The sequence below is a fragment of the Alosa sapidissima genome, chromosome 2 (genome assembly GCF_018492685.1).
Source record: "Alosa sapidissima isolate fAloSap1 chromosome 2, fAloSap1.pri, whole genome shotgun sequence".
In the NCBI taxonomy this organism is placed as follows: Eukaryota; Metazoa; Chordata; class Actinopteri; order Clupeiformes; family Clupeidae; genus Alosa; species Alosa sapidissima.
In genome coordinates, this window is record NC_055958.1 from 40,814,484 (window position 1) to 40,819,483 (window position 5,000).

The 5,000-nt window shown below is 41.1% G+C and overlaps 1 long non-coding RNA gene across 1 annotated transcript; it reads right to left on the reverse strand.

Annotated features, from left to right (window-relative positions):
- Positions 1–3,039: 3,039 nt before the first annotated feature.
- On the reverse strand, positions 3,040–3,987 carry LOC121692178. Its single transcript, XR_006025237.1, has 3 exons — positions 3,901–3,987; positions 3,199–3,268; positions 3,040–3,108 (listed from the first exon to the last, which is right to left on the reverse strand). It is a non-coding gene; the product is annotated as an uncharacterized LOC121692178 (long non-coding RNA).
- Positions 3,988–5,000: the final 1,013 nt, after the last annotated feature.

Consider the following 5,000-nt stretch of genomic DNA (forward strand, 5'->3'; position numbering starts at 1 on the left):
GTACAGCACTCACAATATACATTATAAAAAAGCCTTTAGAGTGACATTTATGCCACAGTGTTAGCGTGGTCAGGTTAACGTGACATTTATGCTACAGAATTAGCGTGGTCAGGTTAGCGTAATATTTATGCTACGGCGTTGGCGTGTTTAGTTTAACATGACATTAAAGTGCCCATATTATGCAAAAATCACTTTTTCTGGGATTTGGGGTGTTATTGTGTGTCTCTGGTGCTTCCACACACATACAAACTTGGAAGAAAAACCATCCATGCTGTTTTGAGTGAGATACAGGTTTCAGAATTGATCCCGCCTTCAGCCTCTGGGTGAGCTGTTCAAAATCGCCAAGGCTTCACACGCCACAAGCTGAAATATTTGAATATTCCCACCCCCTCAGAGCATACGTACAGTGTCTCCACCCACAAGGCACAGCAGTAACTTCTCGGATAGCAGCCATTTTGTTACCGATTTGGAAGCACTGGTTCAGATTAGAAGACACCATGTCGAAGTACCACGCAAAAGTTCCAACTTTGCGCGAAATACCTGCAGACGAGGAACATGTAAGTAGTTCTATACAATTTAATTAGTAAATTAGGGTAAACTCGTGTGTGTTGTGTTTTGCCATTGACACCAAGGCGGCTAACTGCTAGCGCTAGCTTCTAACATTAGTTAGTTTACAAGTCTGCTTGGTTTCTCCTGCAAAGCCATTGTCCAGCGAAACTTTCGAAAGTTGTGCATTTGTAAAAGATTTCTATGCTGTAATAGGTTGCGCAACAAAAAGTCAGTTTAAAACAAGTGTGTATGTGGGCGTGATTACAAGTTTGGTCGTCAAGCTACAGTAGATTTTTGCCCACCACATCAGAAGATACAGTAGCTAGGCCTAGCTCGCCCCTAATCCAAACATATGTTTCTGATCTTTTTAGCAGCTAATTCATGTACAACAGAGATGTCAAATTGTGCACGTATTTACCTGTGTTTATTTTGCAATTCTACACGAACTAACCAAGTAGGTAGTGTTTTGCCACCGTACAAGGTAACGCTAACCGCTAGCTTAGCAATCAGCATTGTCTCGACATTCAAACCCTGTTACAAAATCGGTCATGAGGTACACATCCCCGGCGGTTTCGGGGAATTTGCTAAAATAATGCGTTTGGAAATGTTTTCTGAACTGGAATATGTTAGTGTTGTCCAGGGTAGAACGAGTGTATGGTTGAAATTGCTACATCACCGGACAATTTACACTCAAAGCCAACCATTATTTGTAATTAGTTTCTTCTCTTGTGTAGTATTTATTTTTTAGTATTAGATCCTTTTTTACTTGATGTAGCTGTTGGCATACATGTAAGATGAAATTGATGTCATTTCTCTTTTTGTATAGGCCAGTACATCATTAACATTACATACAGAAGAAAGACCAGCTACAAAATATATTGGTTGCCAGACTGAGCCCCCTGAAAGAAAGTGTTGGCACAACACTGTCTTCTAGGACGGTGGTTCTTGATTGATATTTATCAGTTCCAAAGTTTAATAAATTAGACACTGATGGCACAGAAGTCTTTTTTTCTCAACTTGCTCAACATGCTTTGCGCTGGTTAGGGGGTACTTGGCTGAAAAAAAATATTTCACGGGGTACATCACTGAAAAAAGGTTGAGAACCACTGTTCTAGGACTCTGCAATTATGGTCATTACCAAAAATATGATATGTACTATATTTATTTATTTTTTGTTTTGCAGCAACTCCTGCGTTCTACAATCTAGAAAAGGAGCTGACCAAGAAGACTGTCCTAAAGGATATTGCTAAACTCAGTCCCCCCTACCAGACGTCCTCTTTGGAGGCGTTCCATAGCGTCATTCTGCGGTTTGCACCCAAAAATGTTGTCTATCCATATCTTGGAATGCTGTGCAGGTAAATGAAACTATGTTTATTCTTTGAGAACACTTTACCATTCCTTGAAATTGTTTTCATGTCTGATTTTCTTTTTACTGTCCAAGACTCTACCTGGCTGCACTGCATTATAATGAGAATGCTAATCGAGGACAAGCCACCACATCTTCAGGGGATCCTCTTTACAAACTCAGCTTTCCAAAATCCAGGAAGGGAGAGTGCAGAGCCAGACCAGTGAAGACAGACGCTACATTCCGTAAGTTTTTTCTTTTTACACAAAAACAAACATTTACATTGTACATGACAAAGTACTGCAACCGTGCTTTCAACACAATAAATAAAACCAAACAAACTTACTTAAATACCTGAGAAACTACAAAATTTCACATGCAAAATGTCAATATGAACAGTTGTTGAATAATGTAGTAAATTATACTAGTGATTGACTTTTTTGTGTGCATGTGTATTGCACAGGGTATGTTGATTTGATGGACATGATCATGGAGAAAGTCTTTGTTGACCCATCATCATATGCAGACGAGATTCTGAAGATAATCATCCCGCCAGACCTGTCTTCACAATCTGAGCATCCAGACAGGGAGGAGGTCATCACCAGCTATGTCTCAAGATTCAATCAAGGAGCGGGAGTTTGAAGCCTACATATCTTCCATGGGCATCAGGAAACTCCCGTCACGACACATGAGGGGATCACTACCTGTATCTTTCTACCAAGGAAGCCCCAGCACCAGCTCACAAAACTTCTGTAGGCTAAATACCTGTAACGACTGAGAAAAATGAACATTGCTAGTCAACAGGTTTTATAATGTATGTCTAATTTGGATTCAGTGAATCCTTCAATACTGTATTTTTATGTACAATGCCAGTGGTAAATACATGTTTATTGCATGTGTAAAATGCTTCATGTGAATTTGTGTAATATACAGTTTGCTAAGAAAATACTTGGCTATAAGTTCAAGAAAAAAATTCTGAAATAAAGGCTTTGGCAGACTATATTTGCTTTATTATGTTGTATGAACAGTGAATGTAAGTAGGTTATTACAGATAACTCACTGCTCTATTCCCCGTAGCTGTAAAGGGCCGTAGTCAGCCCTGTAAATGTTACTGCATTCTGCAGTGACAACACATTTAGACCGTCCAGGTTTAAAACCTGTTTGCCTATCATACATGGAGGCCTTTCATCCAGCTGCTGCAGCCGTCTTGTAACCTATTATGCATAACATAAGGTAAGTATCTGCAGTGGCATCTTGTCTGCAATCATATATTGCTGACATAAGTATAGGAAAGATCATGTTACCTGTGGTACCTCCTGGCAGCATAAGTTCTCAGGCTCTGACGGCATTGTTGCACAATTTCCACATGTGCATCTAAACAAACAAATATGAAAGGAGTCATGCATGAATAAAGCTAAAGAAATAATAAACCTGGTATTTTTTACCCAATAATAGCACCCACGATTACATTTGAACGAGCGTGCTCCAGCTAGCTAGTACTTTTTCTCAGCCTGACATAAGTAGGTGAATGGTAAGTAGTGCTAGGCTAGACTTTCTCAAGTTTACAATGCGAACACACCAGTACACCAATATATCAGGCGCATACATGCAAGTCTCATGAGTATGACAGAAAAATACTACTGTACTTTAGGAACACTCAGTCTGTAGGAGCCCTCCCTAATTTTACTGTGAAAAACTGTAACGTTATTATAAGTTAGAGCAGGTTACAGGATCTGCCAACCACCTTGGCCAATGTCAACCGAGCAAAGCTTGAAGCAGCGGGGTGTTTACAAGACATAACTTCACGTTTAGTGAACAAGAAGCACAATATAGTTTACTACTGTGTGAATACAAATTCATTAAGTTGAATAAATAATGAATAATAATTCATAATAGTGCCTGACCTGGCACTAACGTTAGCTAACGTTCTAGACTAGCCTAACGTTAGCTTTCACAGGCTAAACACTGACTATCTAGGTTTCAAAAAAATAGAAAGTTTCACTAACCATTCAGAAGCGTCTTGCTGAATTCTCTGAGTCTCGGGTAGTGCAGGAGACTCCCCTCCTTCAGGATCAGATTCTGGTTCGAACATATGGTTGAACTACTGCCGCCATGTCCATGTAAAAGTTAACGTAGTAGTAGTGGTAAGAGTCAGTGGGGCGTGGGCAAAGATTCTAGAAGCTTTGGGCGTGGCCAAATTAGCTGCAGATCATGAATATGTAATGAGCAGCAGAAAACAGCACACTCTGGAAGGGGCTGAAACAGAGAGTAATAGAGGTAGGTAACAATCGTTTCCTACACGCTATTTCCACCAAACAACTTCAGAAAGTTTTCTGGAACTCAAAGACCTATTTCAACTTGTTGAAAAATAGTCAAAATATGGGCACTGTAAGCTACAGTATTAGCGTGGTCAGGTTGGCATAACATTAGGCTAGCCTACATAAACTGGGCAAACGGGCAAATGTTAGAGATGTGGCTGGCAGATGACAGACGACATAAAGCCCTATGTCCTATCAGATGCTAAACTGACAGTATAATGAGAATCAGTGCCTGCTTTATGTGAGTTCATTGACTTTTTATTCACATAGATTTCTCCAAAGTTATCGAGAAACATACTCATGTCTGTAGGGCACCTTTGGCCTGATCTCTGAGATGTCCAAAATCCCAAACTGACCAATCAGCACAAGCTGAAAGTAGAAGGGGACAGATGTGCACAGGGGCCAATCAGGTAAGAGGAGCCAATGGGAGGAGAGGAGGGGCAGATGAGGAGATGAAGAGATGAAGATCAACAGCCAATCAGCAGAGAGGAGAGGGCACAGGCAGAGCCAATGGGAGGAGAGGAGGGGCTGATGAAGAGGTGAAGAGAAACAGCCAATCAGCAGAGAGGAGAGGGCACAGGCAGAGCCAATGGGAGGAGAGGAGAGGAGGGGCTGATGAAGAGGTGAAGAGAAACAGCCAGTGGAGTGAGAACAAAGCAGTTCAAACCAGTAATTAAACACACACACTGACCACACACACACACACACACACACTGTGTGGTCAGTGAGTGTGTGCATGCGGTCAGCGTGTGTGTGTGTGTGTGTACATGTGGTCAGTATATGTGTGG